This window comes from Polypterus senegalus, chromosome 15 (assembly GCF_016835505.1).
Source record: "Polypterus senegalus isolate Bchr_013 chromosome 15, ASM1683550v1, whole genome shotgun sequence".
Lineage (NCBI taxonomy): Eukaryota > Metazoa > Chordata > Cladistia > Polypteriformes > Polypteridae > Polypterus > Polypterus senegalus.
Window position 1 is genome coordinate 54,659,210 of NC_053168.1, and position 20,991 is coordinate 54,680,200.

The 20,991-nt window shown below is 36.7% G+C and overlaps 1 protein-coding gene and 1 long non-coding RNA gene across 2 annotated transcripts in view; one reads left to right on the top strand and one right to left on the bottom strand.

The window, feature by feature from the left end:
* LOC120516128 (ATP-dependent translocase ABCB1-like) overlaps positions 1-20,991 on the bottom strand; it is a 506,684-nt gene that overhangs the window by 366,308 nt on the left and 119,385 nt on the right. The window lies entirely within an intron of this gene.
* Positions 3,286-9,646, top strand: LOC120516132. Its single transcript, XR_005630788.1, has 3 exons — positions 3,286-3,375; positions 9,295-9,352; positions 9,555-9,646. It is a non-coding gene; the product is annotated as an uncharacterized LOC120516132 (long non-coding RNA).

Below are 20,991 nucleotides of genomic sequence, written 5' to 3' on the forward strand. Positions count from 1 at the left end.
CCCGAGCACCCAAAACCTCTCACACAGGCTCTATCTCGGATTAGCGCGAATATATTGCTCCTGCAAGCGAAATATGATTCTTAGCGCTATGTGAGTCACAAAATCAAACAGAATGTTCAAGCAAATTCTAGAAATAAACCCGATCTAAATCCATTAAGTACTTCTTTCGTGAAAAGCGGACAGACATACAAACAGACAGACAGATGTCTGAGTTTATATATAGAGAAATTACATTGCAATTAAACATGAAAAATAATCTCTGAATCTCCTACAGGCTTATACTGTACTACTGAAGACTGTAGTACTCCAGTCACACCTCAAAACACAGACATTCACACTAAACAAATTGTTGTGCTTTAAATCAACTAAAGAGATCTTCATTTAGATCTTGATCTTTGTTTGTCCGTGAATTCCAAGCATGCGTAGACCACCTTCCAGTTTAGTACATACTCACGGATGTCAACAATGTGCCAGAATAACGAAAGGGGTGGTGGACAGTGTTAGAAAATGAGATTGCAGAAGATAAAAGGTACGTGCCTACATAACATATGAATGAAAGAAAGACAGTGAGTAAAATGAATGACAACGTAACAGCACGTTCCAGAAATTATTATTGTTAAGTTGTAGCTGGCGAGTGCTGCGCATCTCACAGTTGTACCATGGCTTGCTCACATGTCAGTGAAGTGATCCCTGTTTATGCTTTAAAGAGCCTGGATACCTATGTGTCCCCCTTTTATGACCATTGCCCCGTGTATATTGCCTTACTCTTTGGATTGCCACAAAGCAATCTGCGATACTGGACAAAGGTTGAGAAGAGATCGTGAGAGAAAATGACAGCATTGTGAAAACGAGACGGACTGTGAACAGACAGAAGCAGAAATGTTCCTACACCACCACATAATTACGATTTGGACAGTGATTCCGAGTAGGCTGTTCCTATCGAATCAATATCCAAGGTTTTTCTTTTGTAATTTAAAAAAAATCATAATGCTGTGCGACGAAGGGCAGCCGCGTTTAAACAGGGAGCCCTTCACAAACAACTTTAACACCCGCAACGTAGTTGGGCGCACATGGCTAGTGCAATAATAAACTCAAATGGGGTGCAGCATTGGAAATTGCTTGATTACAGTTTTTCATGCATTTGATTTCATTTTGTATATTTTTTGCAAAAAGTTTGCATTTTAACTTCTTCAATCTTTTCTTCATATATCTACTCTGCCTCTTTCATACCATGAAAATTTCAAGCTGTGTCTGCCATGCGTTTATCTGAAATTATGTCAATGGTAGCAGTCTATGAAAGTTAGATGCAGCGTGTTTTCATATTTGAATGTGACATTTGTGGCAGATAACTGGAGAAGCAAAGGTGCAGTGAAAGAATTAGTGTGTAGACAACAAAACTACCAGTGTTAAATTAACACTTGAAAGGGCACATATAGGAATTTTGCTATCATTAAATTAGCACAATTTAAGAAATTTTGCATTTCCACGTTACCTAAGAACATTCTTTCCTCTCCTTTCCCCAAAGAATGTGTTTGCCTGATCTTCATTTTCCAGTAATTCCAGTCTTCACCCATATCCTGAAGATGTTCGAGTGAGGTTGTTTGGTAACCGTTAAGTGGCCCAGTATGAGTGTGTATGGGTGTGTGAGCAAATGGGTTTGCAAAGGTCTGGTGTTGCTCAACAGGTGTGTTTCATCCCTTTTGTCTGTGAGTGCTGAGATAGACTCTAGAATCATGTCTCTAAACTAGCATAATGGAGTCAGAAAAAAAGATCAATTGATCAATATTATCTTCAATTATCTTTGTAGAATCTGAAACCAGATTTAGAGACCCCTGAGTAGTATTTGGGTAGTAGCATTTTCTATATACAGTAGCACTTTCACTTTATAGAAAAAAATTTAAAAAGACTAATATAGCTTATTGTTCTAAACCTGTTAAATCCTGAGCTGGATCTCAGGGGCTGGAGTCTATCCTATCAAGGATAAGATGCAAGGCAGGAACAATCCCTGGACAGGGCACCAGTCCATCACAGTTCATTACACACTCACTAGAGCCAATTTAATTTCACAAGTAAATCTAACCTGTATATCTTTGGGTGGAAGCCAGAGCATCTGGAGGAAACCTGTGTGGATACAGATTGAACATGCAAACTACATACGGGGGGATGTGAATGCTGGTCTTCTTACTGCGAGACAGCAGCACCACCACTGCGCCAGTATGCCACCCTATAAAGACTAATGAAAGAGTAAATATGATAAATATAAATATGCCTAATATGCCATTACTTAATCTCTGGTCTGAAAAGAGCATGGTTTCTGTTAACTTCAAACTGATGATATACCTTTACCTCAAAAGCATTCATGTAAACTGTAAGCTGATCCATCCATACAAGCCTACAATTAAAAGATATAAAGTGTAATAGCCAAGTCACTGACAATTCGTTTTTACAGGTGGAAGTTAATGAGGCAGCAATCATGAAATGTAACACCTATTGATGCAAAGTAAATGGGCAAAAGAATGCTTGGGCATGCATGAATTAATGTATACTTTCTTCAATGAATATAAGAAACAAAGTAAAATTAATCAGAATGGGATGTGATCAGCAGTATATTAGTTTCCAAATTTACTAAATCATTAATTTAGAAGCTGTAATAAGTGAAACCTTATGGACAAAATATGTAAGGCAACGTAAGGTATGGTGGTATTTAAATAGCTATTACTGGTTATACTTATTTTTATTAGTTTTTGTCTCCTTTAATGATTTTCAAGTTAAATTGTCAACACATTTAATATTTTTGCAAATATTAGTGTAATATTAGGCTGAATATATAAAGTCTGAAAATATTTCACGTGACATAATTTTCTGATGCCTGAGTCCTGTCCTAAAGTATTGTAATTATTTCAATTTTTAAAGTCTGCACTGTTTACCAAGAAACATTTTTAGTCCCATAATATTATAAGTATGTGTGTTAATTTTATAAAGATATTGTCTGTTCTCATTGATATAAAAAGTGAATTTAAACTGCATATTTATAATAGTGATATCAGAGTCGCTACCGCTCCCAGGTGTTTTGTTGTAAACATGACTATCGTTTACCTCACGAGCATATTAACTGACGGAGATGTGTAGGAAAGGCAAAGGTGCCAGTTTAAACTCTGCTGAACATGTTAATCTAGGTGAGCACAGTAAGTGAAATATAAGATACTTAAGTCACACGTGAAATTGGATCCCTTCCTCTAGGTGTATATAACACCATTCCCTCCAACTTAACACGAGAGGAGCACCTCCACAACAAGTGAATGTGGTGAGAAACATCATCAGAAGAAGCAGCCGCGGCATTTAAGTAGTCGCTCCCGTTAAGCAGCAAGCCAACAGGTAACCAATACATTCGCAGGGAATGGTTATACGGACGCCAAGAAACAACGCGAGCCTGCAGAAACAAGAAAATAGTATATTAATACACGAGCTACCACTGTGAAGTGATAAATACGATGCAAAGATCAACGTTGCAAATTATTAAATGACAGCAGCTAAAAATTTAACCAAGAATGAGTGAACACTTTATTGTGCTTAATTTGCATTTGAATTGAAAGTAGCTAATACAATATTAAGTTAAATGTTTTATAAGATTTTCATGGGCACTGTTTTACTTATCTCCTTAGCGTATCTAATCATTGAATGTATTATTAATAAGCGGGCTCCGAAAATTGATGGATGGATTATTTGTAACAGGAAACAGTTGCCCATTTGTTGAGCTCTTTCAGTTAAGGACATTGATTGATTAATTAATCCATAAAACTTTTCCGAAAGGATTTCTTCCAATTAAGCGCCACTTTGAGCAGCAGTCTGCAGCAGCTGCGCCAGGCGCGTGTCCTTAAAATACAATATTGTACAGCTTTCTTCTAAGGTCTCACTTTCTGTTGGTGAAGTAGCTGTGGGCAGGTAAATGGCATTACTGGGTCTGGCCGTCTATTCAAAGGCGTAAAAAAGCAACTTACATAATATTGGTGTTTTCATGCAACATATTCTCTCACTTGCAATAATGAAAACTTTGAAAAGTTTAAGTATGTCAAGGGCTATGAAAATAATAAAAATAAATAAATAAAATAATGTAAACTAAACTATAGTAATTATAAGCATCGGTTAAAATGAAAATCACAGCAATCAAAGACTATTCGGCTTCTACCAAGACTAATTTCATTACATCTATTTTCGTATGCTGTGTGGCGACTTTGAAAATTAAAACATTGACTTTCTTTTTCTAAATATAGACGACTGTCTAGCTGAACCTGTTTAGAGTGATTAAGATGCTACTGAAATAAATACGTGGCTACCAAATTTCAAGCACAAAGCATTAGAAATTAGCAGAAATCAGTCATTTAGTAAACTTCTTTTCTTCCTGAAGGAAATCGTTTTATTTTACAAGTAAAAAATAGCTATTGGTAGAACTCAGACACAGTAAGTGAAAGTGATTTAAAGCCATTGCCCTCAATGTATACTTCATAAACTGCAATTCCTGGCGTGAGAATTATCCTGTTCCTCAAGTACTTTCCGCATAGCTGGATGTTTGAGGTGACATTCTGTGGTGTGACCTGAATAATCATCCTTGACGGTTTACGTAAGAAGTTCATTCAAGATCGCCTTATCAGCTCCTGAGCAGATTGCAAAAATATGTTTCTTTTTACATTTAATTTATAGTAACTCCATATTTGATTGATTCTATTTGTCCTGTGAGTCGTTACCTTTTTCTGTTTATGTGGATCTAAATTTTCCCTTGGAAATAATAACATTTATCAAGTCTAATCTAATATCATCTAAATATATTCAAAGGCTTATTAAACATGTAGTTTAACCACTTTCTGTGCCTATATGATAAACTTTTGCATGCATAGATATTTTGTCGTTTTTAAATATATGCAGTGGGAGCATAGTAGTTCTTCTGTTTTAGCTACTATTGTCTATTATTTGCTTCATGTTCATGGTTGTAGATTTTTAACCAGGACCAGAAAATACAAAGAGGTTATGAGCCTTATCTGGGATTACTGTAAGGTTCTGGTTTTGAACCTCCTATTTTGCCTGTGGTCATGGTCTAAGAGTCTAACTAGACAAAACCTTTCAACTTTACTCATTAAGTGCCATAGTCTGGTGAGGCTATAGTTTTACGGGTTCTAATAAAAAGAGCAAAATGGATGTGAAATTTTCACCAAATTTTTTCTCAAAGCATTCCATAAGCCAAAAATGCTTAACTGCATATCCATCTCATAACAAGAATATACAAATGTTACACAAAGCCACCCTAACATTTACATTAACATAGAGTTATAACTATTTCTCCCAAGAACGATCAAAACAATTACTTGTCTAACAGCTTATAACTGTTTTTTTCATTGCTGTGCTTTGTGTCTTAATATTACAATAAATAGCTGATGGTGTGCTTGCTTGTACTTGCCCTATAAAATCAGTGTGGATATACTGTATAGTACATTACCAAAAACACTGCCTTTTTCCCATTATGATGAATCATTTGTTGTACTGAAAATTAATTTATATATTTGTTAAAAGAATAGTTATGAGGTAACGTATGTTAGAGACTTTGTTTTAAGTGGGCATCATGATAATATCAGTACTATAAGTTTCCATGTAGTGGACTTGATCAAAGACCAACTGCTTCAGGTACATTTGCTCTTGACCAGCTTTCATATTGAGCAGTTAATGTCAAACCTTTTCTTCCGGTGAGTATTAAACATATTGGTGTTGTATCCAGTTTCCCAAATAAATCATGCTGCCTAAACTGTTCCTTTTGAAATATTTTTTGCATGCTCATAGGAAGTCTTGCAAACATGAAAGTGTGTTTAAATATCTTTATTCATGCCTGACTCCGATACATATTTCTGTTTATTTCATTCATTTTTTAATTTAAATTGTCTGTTTTTTTTATTTTTCTTTCCTTTCCAGTGCCAGTTTGTTGGTCACAAAGTGGTCATGATATCTAAATAAGACTTTAGGTTGTATTATATTCTATCAAATACAAAAGTACAGGACATACTCTGTGTTTGTAGAGCCCTTACTATATTTTAATATGTACTCATGAAGATAATAGTCCTGCAGATGTTGAAACTTAAATGACATTCCAGTTCTCTTGTTAGTAGCTGGTGAAAAATTACAACAATGTTCATTTTTAGTTCCCGGTCAGTCATCCCCTTTATTGTTTATGTTAATGACTTTTATTCTATATTTTTACTAATTGGGTTGTTATGCTGTCAGAGATCATCATTACCTCTTGTTGGATGTTATTACTAAGCAAGTACAAAATTGATTCCTTCTCTCCTTCTGTCCACTGTTCACCTCTTTGTAAGGTTTTTGTCTACCTTTTGGAATCTTTTATTTGTAACTTTCCTTTTAAAACTCCAATGTGTGGCTCCATCATCTATTTGATTGTCCAGGGGCCTCATGTATAACGCCGTGCGTAGAACTCGCACTATAACATGGCGTAAGCACAAAAGCCGAAATGTGCTTACGCACAGAAAAATCCAGATGCAGGAATCTGTGCGTACTCCAACTTCCACGTTCTTCCGCTACATAAATCCCGATCAGCGTGAAAACTAACGCTCGTGCACGCGCATTATGTAACGCCCCAAATCCTCCCAGAATTACGCCTATTTGAATATGCAAATCAATATAAATCGCCCTTAAGCGCAGCCTTCTGTGAAAAGACAATGGGAAAAGCACGGGGAAAATATAAGAATTTCAGCGAATACCAAGTGCAGGCAAAGGAAAAACATACTATTTGTTCAAATAAACCGTGGTATAATCAACAAAATGAAGTTGATCGAGTGACATAGCGTATTGGAGAAACTTGAAAGCTCGCATTCACAAAATCGCACAGTGCCGGAAATAAAAAAGAAGTCACATATCAAAGTTGCCGTGAAAAGAAGAGTTGTAAGCCCACTGTCTGAGTGTCATATGAAAGTTTATTAGGGTACAGAGAAAAAAGGCACACGGTGGGGAAAAAGCACGAAATGTCAACTTCAATCTCGACATTTCCACTTTAATCACGTAGTTTATTTTGTCATTTAGTAGAACATTATAAACTCCATCTTAAAATCGTTTAATTAACCAGTTTCTCAAATCACATTGTAATTAAAGTAGCACGTTAAATGCTTTGTTTTGTATTTGATCTTCTACTCGTATGTGATCTATGTGTGTGAATCACTACTTGCTTCTTAAACTGGCTCTCTTCCTCCAACTGGACACAGAATCAATTACATTCGTGATATTACAGCTCTCTGAATAACTAAAATACTGAGATGTATACGTGATGTCATTTTCATGATGATAGGAGTTAAAGCACGTTATTAGACATGGGTTTCACTTCGATGAAATAATTTATTGTCGAAATTTGTCGCTGCGTTTTTAGCTGTGTTATTATTTTCTCTTTCTGTGTTATATTCTATAAATATTGGCGTAGCCGTCACTGCAGTCAGTGCTTTTCTTTCCCCAACTAACCGATCGCCATACAATCAGCTCTGTAATAGACGTTAAGCCATCTGTAAGCTTAGCGCCGATTCTTCAAAACGTTTAAAGAAAATTGAAATATCTTCGTAGTACATGTTTGATTATTCTATCCTTCACGACACTCCCAGTGAAGAATATAGATTATTTAAATGAAGTTAAAGTTTTATGTGTATAATTTAACAAACATATTTTGCTGCATTTCACCTTAAAAATGATATTGTCATCATATGTAAATACGCGCTTTATAAAGTGGCTCAGGTTGTGAGATATTATAACTGTAGTGCAAGTTTACAGTGAGGTAATTGTACTTATAAGTACAAACAGTTCTACAAGGAGCAATTGATTGAGTGCATTTAAAGTTCTTGGGATGAAACTGTTTCTGAACCGCGAGGTCCGTACAGGAAAGGCTTTAAAACGTTTTGCAGTGGCTGAGACAGCGTGTCCTTGAAGCTGTATACCGATAATTCTCTTTCCGATCAGCTGCTGCTGTGATTCACACTCAGATACAGTGATATAAATACTCCGAGTCGTGCAGTGAGAGTAATATGGAAAAAGATGATCCGCTGTGGCAACTCCTAACGGGAGGAGCTGAAAGAAGAAGGAGAAGTGAGAGTAACAACGCTAAAGCAGTTATGGTATTTGGAATACTATGGCTGTTCCCTGAACCATTATATTGTTACGGGTTAATTACAATCAGATGCATTACACTAATAAACAATATGCGGTTAGTTTCTGTGTATTTATAAAGCCGTGTCATGAAAATAATGAGTAATCACACAAGAACAGTACTATTGCTTTGACGCTGGGTGCCGCCAGTTTGCAAAACCGAGCGGAGAACTTGTGTATGACAAGGCATGAGGTACCGTGGAAAAGTGCGTGGCTTTACGCCAAGTGTAGGTTTTATACTTCGCAATTTGAACGTGGAAAAGTTCTTACGCAACATTTCTGTGTGTACGCACCGTTTATACATGAGGACCCAGGTCTTCAGTTTTTGTCTTAATTTGTGTAGTACTTTAACTTGCTTGACTGCTTGAAGTTCTTAACTTTATAGGCTTGATCAATTACAACTCCAACAGCTTCTCATTTATTCACTGTTGTTTGCCTCCATCTTATCTTCCTGCTACACATAACTCCTGTTACGGCAGACCCTGTTCAATAGTTTGTCATTATTTCTGCTTTTTTTTTTTGAAAGAAGATTTTATGATTTTTAGTATACTCATCAGAACTCCGTCTAACATATTTTTGAAAAAATATTTTTTCTTTTTATTGTAAAAGTCCTTTGACTGGCATATACAAATGTCAAATTGTCTCATAGTTTGTAGTAGAATTTCAATGTTTATAACATTTTGTAAGGTTTTCTCATTGAATCCAATATGTAAGCATTTTGCTAAAATGTAAAATTTCAGATGTATGGCAATTTTTTATAGGCAACACAATTATTCAGATTTCAGAAGTACTGTTTCCTTTATTTTGTCTCATTGTTTGCATTTTGAATTAAAAAAAAAAGTATGCCATGCACAAGATGAAAAATATATTGCATACTTTTTAGAAGCTAATTTTATGTGAATTTATATATAGGACAGCGTTTGATACATTGATTAAAGAAGTTGTTAGAATTTATGTAGGGTTTTTACTAGTGGCTATAAAGGTTTTGCCATATAAAAATATATCTTGCATATGGTATATACTGCATTTTATCTAAGTTGAGAAAACATTAACTGTTGTATAAGGGGCAGCACTATGAAACATTCTTAATATTGTTGTTTAATGATTGTGCAGAATATCTGCTGTGAAACAGAAATGTCTGAACAAGGTAAACGAAACACTGAAAACGAGGGTAAGTTTTTATTTCTTGATCCAATGAGCTTGACATTTGTTGAAAGTTTTCAGTTTTTGCTCTTTTGGTATTTTACTGTGCACTGTTCACCCGATTATAAGTTTTTGAAGTTTCTCTGAATGTAATGCTATTTAAAATACTTACAATTATTATAACAGCAGTTCTATCCCACTAAATTGATTAATAATTTGAACTTTTTTAGATTCTATTGTCCATGTGTATGACAACTCGTCATTCCAAAAAGAAGAAGAAAATGAAGTGGAATTTTCACAAAATGTCAACAAAAAGAAAAAGTAAATAGCTTCTACTTTTATGTGTTTACTTGCCAAATAAGTGCATGTGATACTGGTGCTTTGTAACAAAATGTTTGTATGCATTTTGCATTTTGTATGCAAAATGTTGCATAAAAGTCCTGTAATGTACGGGCTGAAACAAAAACTTCTATATAGTATAATGAACTCCTATAAAGCTTTTCTTTAATTGACAAATTCAATTTTTCGTTTGCCTTATGTTTAACTTCTAATGAATTTTAATGCGTTCCAAAATCTGCTAAAACAAAAATTCTGAAGTGTCCATAACTAATTTGCTTTACATTGATTAAAAATCACTTGAATAATAAAATTTAGCAATAATGAAGATGCTAATAATGAGTGATCTACCTTAACAATGTTACCTATGAATGTTGCCTATTAAATTTTTTTATGTACTATAAAATCTTTATAGATATTATAAAAAAGATGTTATAAATAATACTTCAATTTTCATTAAAATTTCTCTTAAGTTGTTCTTCCAGTTCTAAGAACTTTGCAGTGACCAACATGGTCTATAAGAAAAACTATAACTAGCTTTTTTTTTTTAATTTTCAATTAACAAGTTACAGTTTTTTCCAATCTGTGTAAGTAAAGCCGATATCACATTACCCAACTTCTAATTATGGGGAATGTCCAATATACTGAGCTGCAGTCGCTGATGTTGTTGCCAGACCGTGTCAATTTAAAAGACTGAAATTGTTGCCCACATTACATGTATTGACTGAGTGCCCATCTTCCAGCACAGTTGTGCTCTCCCCTTTTTCTTAAAGCCAGAAGTATGCTGCCTGATGATTCCAGCATTTTATAAAGGGTTAATAGCTGTGGCAAATTTAGCAGCAATCTTGATTTTTTTTTATTTATTTTTTTTTCCATTGAATGATGGTACATAAATCACAAGACATCAGACAGCTGAACTTCTGTTCTGTTTGTGAGGTCCAAAGCTCCTGCATTGTTTATTTCTTGTCGCTGCCTTCTATGCATTGTACTTTCAGAGGTGTATTCATTGGTTGTCAGCTGTCATGTACACGGAGTCCACTCCAACCTGTTTGATTTCATGGGAGTGAGTCACTGGGTATTTTAAATTAGTTCAACGGGAACATGGGAGTGTGCCTCCAACTTCCTCTAACTCACTAAGATTATGTAAATGAAGGCTACAACTGAAAGTCCTGGAAAAGTTGGGTCATGTGACATCACCTGATACTGAAAATGAATCAGAGAACTTAAACTATGCCAAAGAAATGCGCCTTACCCTGTAATAGTACCACAAGACTTTTCGCTTTTGAAAACAAGCTTTTGGGCCTAAAGATTTCTTTTGATATTTAATATGTTTGTACTTGTTCTTCCACAGATGTTCTGTGAAATTCTTAAATAGCTACTCATAAATAATGAAACCCACTTCTTCTGGTTTACGTTATATTTATTTAGTCTTGCATCTCAGTAATCTATAGTCCTGGGGCTATTTGTTTCTAACATCTCAAATCAATACTGTACACAGACATACAGTCAGGGAAATTTGAACTTCTGTCTGGAGTTGGCCCTAACCAATGAGGTCCTACCACCTAACTTATATGCCAACGTCAATTGAAGCAACATCTCTGTAAAGCATTTTTATATATGTGATGTTAATTTCTTAATTATCTCAATGACTACACCAGTTGAAATGCACCTCATTTCACTAAATTTTGCATACATTTTTATTCATTTCTCCTTTATCAGTAACATATACAGTATTTCTCCATATACTCACTTCTTCTTTTGGCTGCTTCCGTTAGGGGTCGCCACAGCAGATCATATTCTTCCATATCTTTCTGTCCTCATACAATACCACAACTCCTCTCGGGGTACGCTGTCATATGCTTTCTCCGGGTCCACAAAGACGCAATGCAACTCCTTCTGGCCTTCTCTATACTTCTTTATTAACACCCTCAGAGCAAACATCACATCTGTAGTGCTCTTTCTTGGCATGAAACCATACTGCTGCTCATTAATCATCACCTCCCATCTTAACCTAGTTTCCACTACTCTTTCCCATAACCTTATTCTTAAATATTGCCACCAGTACACTTCTTCTCCACTCCTCGGGCATCCTCTCACTTTCCAAGATTCCATTAAACAATCTGGATAAAAACTCCACTGCCATCACTCCTAAACACCTCCATGCTTCAACAGGTATGTCATCTTGACCAATGGCTTTTCCATTCTTCGTCCTTACTTCCTCCTTGCTAACCTGTTGCACTTCCTGATTCATTATCTCCACATCATACAACCTCTTCTCTCTTTACTTCTCTTTATTCATCAGCCTCTCAAAGTACTCTTTCCATTAGCTCAACACACTGTCCTCACTTGTGAGTATGTTTCCATCTTTATGCTTTATTACCCTAACCTGCTGCACATCATTCCCAACGCGGTCCCACTGTCTAGCCAATCGATACAGGTCTTTTTCTCTCTCCTTAGTGTCCAACCTCTCATACAACTCATCATACGCCTTTTATTTAGCCTTCGCCACCTCTCTCTTCACCTTTCGCCTTACCTCCTTGTACTCTTGTCTACATTCTGCATTTCTCTGACTATCTCACTTCTTCTTTTCTATTCTCTTCCTCTGTATGAACTCCTGTATTTCCCCGTTATTCTACCAGGTTTCCTTTTCCTCTGTCCAGATGTCACGCCAAGCACCCTTCTTGCCATTTGATCCTTGGCTCTGCCCTCACTCTCTTCCTTTTCTTGATCTCCAACGTCATCCTACAGACCACCATCCTCTGCTTTTTAACTACACTTTCCCCTGCCATCACTTTGCAGTCTTCATTCTCGCTCAGATTAACTCTTCTGCTTAGGATGTATAACTGTGTGCATCTTCCTCCACTCTTGTACATCACACTATGTTCCTCCCTCATCTTAAAATATGAATTCACCACAGCCCTGTCCATCCTTCTGGCTAAATCCACTATCCTCTGACCTTCTTCATTCCTCTCCTTGACACCATACCTACACAGTAAAATAAGCAGTGTTAACATAACACTTAAAGAGTTATTTTTAACACTTCTTTGGAGCACATATGGTCCCAATCTATCGAGAGTAAAAATAACACTGACTGTAGTGTAGAACTTATAGTGTAAATAAAGCACCATAAAGTGTTAAAAAACAACACTGAGAGAGTGTTTATTTACACTTGTTATTGTACTATAAGTTTAACACTGTGGGGCACGTAACACCGCTGGTGTTATTTTTTTACTTAGATTACTTTAAGTGTTATTCATAGTGTTCTTATTTGGTGCAAAATATGTATTAAAAAATACATTCCAATATTTAAAAAAATTCTTTACACAGATGTAAACATTCAAATGTTTATTTACAAAATGGGCAAAGTGGCTAATTTTAAAACATGTACAGTTCCACATGTCATAAAATTACATATAAAATGATAAAATATAAAAACATAAATTTTGAAATAAAACCTGCATTGACAGTTAAGTGTTAACAAGACTGCAGTAAGGTACAACAAACCAAAAGAAATTATCAGACCCATAAGACATTTGCATATCAAAAGGTTTGTGATAAATTAGTTTAGTGACATTGAACACTTTCAAGGATTCACAGTGTCTTGGTTCAATTCTGTAGGCATAACGATGAATGTTTGCAGAACCCAGAATATGTTCCAAATTCTAAACAGCATCCTGCCTGTCCACATTTTAGACGAAGTGATTTGCCAGAAAACAGACCATGTATTAGTTTTAGATGTCGAACAAGCAAATTTGTGTTCTCCAGGCAGCAGGAGCAAACAAAACAAATAATTTTAGCTGGCAATCACCTCTAATGCATGAATCTGGCTTGGAGCTCAGCAACCCTTGCACTCTTTTTCACTTTGCCAATGTCAATCTCAAAAATGGTTGTTTGTATGAAGGTGTACATGTTGTGAAGCACCTTATTGTACGAGGCACCAAACACAAAGTGGGCTTTGAACAGTTCATCAAAGGCAGCAAGACCACTCACTGACTTGCATGGTATGGTTTTTTTGTCGAGGATGATGTAGTATCCATGAATGCTGCTTTTCTTTGTCCCGACAGCTAGCAGGTAGGGCTGTGTGATCTCCTTAATTGAATCAAGATGTTCCTGTATGTTAGTTCCTGCCTAAAAATAAAACAAAAGACAATCCTTAACAACGCTCCAATTGCTTGTTTCTACATTAGTTTTACAATGAATACAACTGGGTTGAAGTTGAAGCAGACAGGTCATACAGAAAATGCCAAATTTACCTTTTTGAAGATCACAATGTGTTTCTCAGCTTGAGATGCCGACATTTTCCCAGGTCTCTTGCGACCTCGTGCTGATGGTGGAATTAGGTGAAGTAAAAGAAGAATCGAAGCAAGACCGCTACCCCATCCTAAGAGATATGGTTATTTTAGGGGGGAAAAAACATAATTAGTAAGGTACATAAATATGTTATTAACTTGTTAAAAAACAGCTTACCATCTTCATCTGATTCAGTGTCCACAGCTGATTCTGCACAGTGAATCAGGTCCTGAAGTTCTTGGGAGGAGTTAAGCCCCTTGCTCTGCTGAATGACTTTCTGCATAAATGTAGTTGGTCACCTCTCTAAAAATTTAGCTGCTGTCTTTTTACCAAAAAGACAAGCAAAATCCAACTCAATCTGTAAAACCCACCAAAGCAGAAAAAAAGCAACTAAGTGCAAATTTATTATCTTTACAATAAATAGTCAAACTTTAAATCCCCACAGATATCCTCTATTGTCATTATTTCACAGAAAAATAATCTAAACACATTAATAACTCTAATGTTCTTACCAGGCCTTTGATATCCAAATAACGTGGAAATTCAGTTAGCACATCAGTGCATCTGCTTGGGTCATGAATTATCTTGCGACGATACTGAAATGTCTCCCTCATCTTGACCTTTACTGTCGCCTCCTCTCAAGTATGCTTCATAAGAGAAACAGCTTCCCTATACTGTTCTTCAGTTAGGATAACTTCTGTGCTGGATGAAGCTTCTCTCTGCGCAGATGGACCACCACTAAAAGACTGGGGGACACATCTACGGGTCTCTAATGGTGCTCTATTCCTCTGAATGTTCTTAATTTTCCATGACAAGTACCCTTGTCCACTTTGAGGGTCCATAATAATGTTCCTTAAAAAATGTTTAAAGTAAAACAAGACATCCATCTACCACATAATTATTTAACTAAATTGACTTACATATCCAAGCTTTGCATATGGATCCCTAAGATATGGAAACAGGGCAATGATTCCTTGAGCATACAGTTCTCTTACTTGTTTGGGTGGAGATGAGCTGTAATATTATAGAGAAACAATCATATATGAATTGAAATGTAAATAATTAAATGTTATTAACTTTTAAAATTCACTTTTCCCAGCAGTTAACACATTACACTTTATAAAATTGCATCAACAAGATGAGAATTTGAGTGTCACAGGCATTTGCTACAGAAGAAATGTCACATTAAATTTTGTCCTGACACCTTTGTAAAAGTGCTCGTTAACCAAAAATTCAGTTTTGTATTTTTCCACACCTGGAAGATCTTTATAAATTTTTGATTGCATCCAGCTTTCTAAACCCCTATAAACAGAAACGTGACTACAACTTTCAAGATCTGTGTCTTGCATGACCCATGAAATGTAGTATAACCATTGTGATAATATTCCATGTGGCTATAGTGGTTCAACCTAAACTTCATGAAACTTTAAATCCTTAGTGTGTGTAAAAACAGACTATTAATATTGTTATTTTTTGCACAAACTACTTTTCTTGCTCTATAAGAACCATTATAGTCACAAGGACTATTTCAAAGACGTTTTACTAACATTCTTGGCCTTGAAGTGGCAGTTGTTTTTCCTGTCTATGAGGGGGACTTTATCACAAATATGTTCATTTGTTTTCTGAACATGAGAAAGATCTTACTCTGTGGAATGACACAGAGTTGAGTAATTAATGAAAGAATTAGCATTTTCACTGAATTAACCTTTTAATGACCTTAATGATCTTTTAAAAATCATGCCCTTAAACAAATTTAGCTTTGGGCTAGGAAATCATGACCACTGGAATAAAGAATACTTAAAATACAAGTTACCTGTGCTTTTTGTCTGCAGTAAGAATATTGACCATCTTTCTCCTGTTGCTGTCAGACAAGCATTTGGTTTTGTTGTACTCTCTGATGATTCCATCCCCACCAGGTTTAATCTGCAGAATTTATTTGACCATCTGCAAAGTTACAAAGCACAATAAACCACCCATGTCAGAAAACATTCTGTGAACATGATTGTGTAGTCACATTGTGATTCTGCACCTGGATCAAATCTCCAACACATGAATTTGGTAAACTCAACTTAACTTTTGCACTTTAGTTTCACGCATTAACACTAATGACATAGTGTGATATTGTCAGAAATCAGAAAGGCACTTTCTTCAAAATGTTAATTTCTTTAAAACATAATTAAAAAAAATAAGTGACTAAATTCTAAATTCTTACTGAATAACATCCAAGGCACAGACACACACTCACAATTCCTGCTTCATCTTCAGCTCTCCTCTTTCTTGTAGGGCTGTCATCACTTAGAAGAATGGTGTCATCAGATTCATTGCTTGAAATCTCAGCTGAGCTTTCTTCACTTGGCACTGGAGGGACATTGGTCAATTCTGTTGACCAAGAATTAAAAAACCTACAATTAGTTTTAGTCGAGTTAATTTGACTGTTAATTTGACAAACAACTGTCAAACCCTGGTACCTATAACAAACTTTTTTAAATTTACAAAATTAAATACCTGTTTGCGATGGCAATGTTATATGAATTGTGTTTCCTAAAAAACATGTTTACACATGGCTGTAAATGTGTGCGTGGGTGTGATCTTCGACCCAGACGCGGTGGTAAAAAGTTGTATATTAAGTCACACTTAACAAGTGGATTGCATGCGCCTGTCAACAAGGATCGACAAGATATGAGGCAGGTCGAAAAATCGGCCGATTGCGATTTTTGGCCATTCATTTGGTGCATCTGGAGCTATTTAATTCCCTGTCAAGTCATGCCATTAGCATTAGCCGTTGTGCTAATCCCATCAAGTGGCTTTGGTCCAGCGCTCACGCAAAAGACACTAGATGCGCATGCTTAATAAATAAATTGTCATGATTCACATCGCCCCATGACACAAATGATGGAAAAGCAGTGCAGCTCAACCTTTATACAAATTAATTTACAAAATAAACTTAATGTTTGACTTCCCAATCACAGTCAATATGCAAATACATTTTAATTAGGTTTAATTAAGCCTTAAGGCATGATATTTTGATGCTCCCTGGACATTTGCAAAGCACAAACAACCACGTCACTTGCCAATGCTCAACTACGTACATTTTGACGATATACTTCACCATTTGAAGAATCTGGCAATAGTATCTGGAAAACACACAAATTTGGTTGCTTCAGAATGTCCTCAAAGACGTCTTCGTCTATTTCAGTGCCAGACTCATCGTAAAGCCTGGCCTTGGGCCTATTAGAGACACTGATGCCAAACTTCACGAAGGCTGTAAACGAACCGAAATAAGATTCAATTGAGTGGCAAACGCCACCGACATTGTCAGCTTAATGCTTATTTTTTATATAATTACAAATGCAATTACCTTCATCCAGAAAATCGGAAAGTTTCAAATCGCTGTGAGAAACTTTCAAATACTTCTGTTCACTTCTGAACTTAACTTTGACAAGCATCTTCACTCCTAACAAAGTATTTAGTGAGTACTTAAAATATATATATTTTTAATTTAAGTATAGAAAGATAAAGACCTCACCTTGCAGCTGGCATGTGGATAAAATGGCATTTTCGTCTTCAAGATTGTTAAAAGGGGAGGGGCAAAGATAATTTGGCGGGTTTTTTGCAATTCAAGTGTAAAAATGTAATTACACCACGCAGCACCACTGCAACTACACTACAAAAGAACATTTATTAACACTGTTGGTATCAATTTAACTCTTTTAGAATTAATAACATTTAACACTGCATTTTTTACACTGCTTATTTTACTGCATACCCATCACCTCCATGTCTCCTCTGTTCCCTTCACCAACATGTCCATTGAAATCCGCTCCAATCACCACTTTCTGTCCTTTGGGTACAGCCATGTTTATTGGGAAGCGTAAAGTGTTTTAATTATTGACCATTTCCATTTGTGGGTGGTTGCTGTGTTCAGATATGCATGCTTTGTAACGTTTGTCCTTCCTGAGCCGCCTTAGAGTGGGGCATTCCCGATCTAGGTAATGTATCTGCCACAAACATATACAAGCGAAGTTCATCCTGCCAGTTTAATCCTATGGTAGCATAGCCGGTAAGTTTATATTTGTAAAATGTTACTGTTCTGTACTGCTACTTATATTTTAAATCTGTTATCAAACTGTTTGCATGCTTAATATTATATTTCTTTACTTGTAGTTTCACACCTGCTCTTTATTAATAAACTGGAGATTTGTACACCTCATGTCATGTCAGTCTCCGGGTCATCATATTGATCAAGGGAGGAGTTTAGCTGCCAGAGTATCTATTACCACGTAATAGTGAGATCGGAACAGTGAAATGGCTGCTTTCTGGCAGGCTTTATAACGGGTTACGGATCAGATTAAACGGCCGGACACTGCATCCGTGCCACTATAGAGTTGTACAGAGGTTACGCGGACGAGCACTCTAAACAATGTCGGAGAAACGGTCGTCCATCTTTGAGACCAGGTCCCACGTGTCATGAGGAGATAGACCTTTTAGTTAAATGGCTTGGAAGTGAGTGAGCTGAGCATGCAAAATGCATCAGAATGATAGACATAAATTACCCAGGGGGTGAGAATGGTCTGGCAAGGCTGGAGGAATGTTACGGCTCACCAGAGATGATCGAAAATGCACTCTTCCAACGAATTCATGACTTTCCAAAAATATCCAGCAAAAATTACCAGAAACTTAGAGAGTTAGGTGATATGTTGATGGAACTCCAGGTTGCCAAGACTGAAGGGGATTTGCAGGGTCTCACATTTTTAGACACTGCATATGGCGTCAACTCAATTGTGCAAAAACTGCCATACAACCTACAAGAGAAGTGGGCAGCAAGAGGATTCAAGTATAAACAGTAATACAGAGTCTCCTTCACCCCATTATCCTTTTTTGTGGACTTTATATGTGCACAAGCAAAGGCTAAGAATGACCCTAGCTTTGTTTTAGGGTTATCTAATATTACTTGCCCCAAATCTGAGAAGTCTTCTACATCACACACTTACCGGAGCACGGCTGTAGCAGCCCACAAAACAAATATAGCCTCCTCAGAGTCCTCATGCAAAGTCTCTATGTCTAGCTCTGCAGATGAAGATGAAAGGTCCAAAGTAAAGGACCCAAGTAGACAATGCCCTATACACAGGAAACTTCATCCGCTCCAGAAATGTTGTGCCTTTAGGGAAAAGTCATTGGAAGACCGTAAGACCTTTCTCAAGATCAACAATATATGCTTTAAGTGTTGCTCTTCAACATACCATCTTGAAAAGAGCTGTAAGGCCAGTGTGAAATGCTCAGAGTGCGACAGTGACAGTCATAATACAGCTTTGCACCCTGGCCCAGCACCGTAGACTGTACAAGATAGAAACCAGGTCAGAAAGCATTGCGGGGAGGACCAAAATTCTGCACCCCAACCAGAGGTAAATACTCACTGTACTGATGTTTGTAGAGAGGGTACTAAAGGCAGATCTTGTTCTAAGATATGCCTTGTGAAAGTATACCTTGCAGGCCATCCAAGTGAAGCCATAAGACTTTATGCTATCCTCGATGAACAAAGTGATAAGTCCCTAGCAAGTCCAACATTTTTCAGCCTTTTTAAAATAAAAGGCCCCTGTAATCCTTACACTCTTAAAACCTGTACAGGAGTAGTGGAGACATCTTGAAGGAGAGCATCTGGTTATCAGATTGAGTCACTTGATGGACAGCTCTGCATGCCCCTGCCAACATTGATAGAATGCAATCAGATTCCTGATAACAGATCAGAAATTCCCACACCAGAGGTAGCCCTTCATGATGCACATCTAAAACATCTAGCTTCCCAGATCCCTGAACTTGATCCGCAGGCTCAGATACTATTGATCCTTGGGAGAGACATTATAAGGGTTTATAAAGTTAGAAAACAAGTAAATGGCTCACACAATTCTCCTTATGCCCAGAAATTGTACCTAGGGTAGGTCATAATAGGTGATGTTTGCTTGGGAGATGTGCACAAGCCTTCAAATGTTAGTACTCTGTTTACAAATACATTGGGAAATGGTCGTCCATCCCTTTTTCAGCCATGCCCTAATCGTCTCTCTGTAAAAGAAACTTATAACTCTACCAAACAACCCAGTCAGCCTCAGAGCCCTTGCAATGTTTACTCACTCTGTGATGGGGATGAGAATCATTTAGGGTGCACGGTTTTCCTGAGGACAAAAGAGAACAACAAATTTGCCCTTTCTATTGAAGATAAAGCCTTCCTAAAAATCATAAAGACAGGACTGTTTAAGGATGTCTCAAACAGCTGGGTGGCTCCACTCCCTTTTAAACCTCAGAGACAATGTCTCCCTAACAATAGGGAGGAAGCCTTAAATCGTTTCTGTTCACTCAGACGTGCATTCCAAAACAAACCAGAGATGAAAGAGCACTTCTTTTCCTTTATGGAGAAAATATTTGAAAATAAGCATGCAGATATTGCACCTAGTCTTAAAGAGGGAAGAGTGTTGGTACCTTCCAATATTTGGGGTGTATCACTCAAAGAAGCCTGGGAAGATTAGAGTAGTGTTTGACTTCAGCTCTAAATACAGAGGGGTTTCTTTAAATGATGTCCTCCTTACTGGTCCAGACTTGAACAATAAACTTCTCGGGGTGCTTATGCAATTTCGCAAAGATTCTATTGCCTTTATAGCCGATATTCAGCAAATGTTCCATTGTTTTCTTGTCAGAGAAGAAGACAGGAACTTCTTAAGGTTCTTCTGGTATAAGGATTACGACTCCGAAGGAATAATCGAATATCGAATGATGGTACATGTATTTGGAAACAGTCCTTAACCTACAATTGCAATTTATGGCCTCCATCAGTGTGCACAGGAAGGTGAAGCACAATATGGAAATGATGTTAAGAAATTTGTAGAGAGAGATTTATATATGGACGATGGACTGAAGTCCTTGCCATCTGTTGAAGCTGCTGTCTGCTTGCTGAAAAGAACACAAGACATGCTTGCTTATTCAAACCTTAGGTTGCACAAGATTGCTTCTAACAGTTTGGAGGTTATTAAAGCCTTTTCATCCAGAGACTAT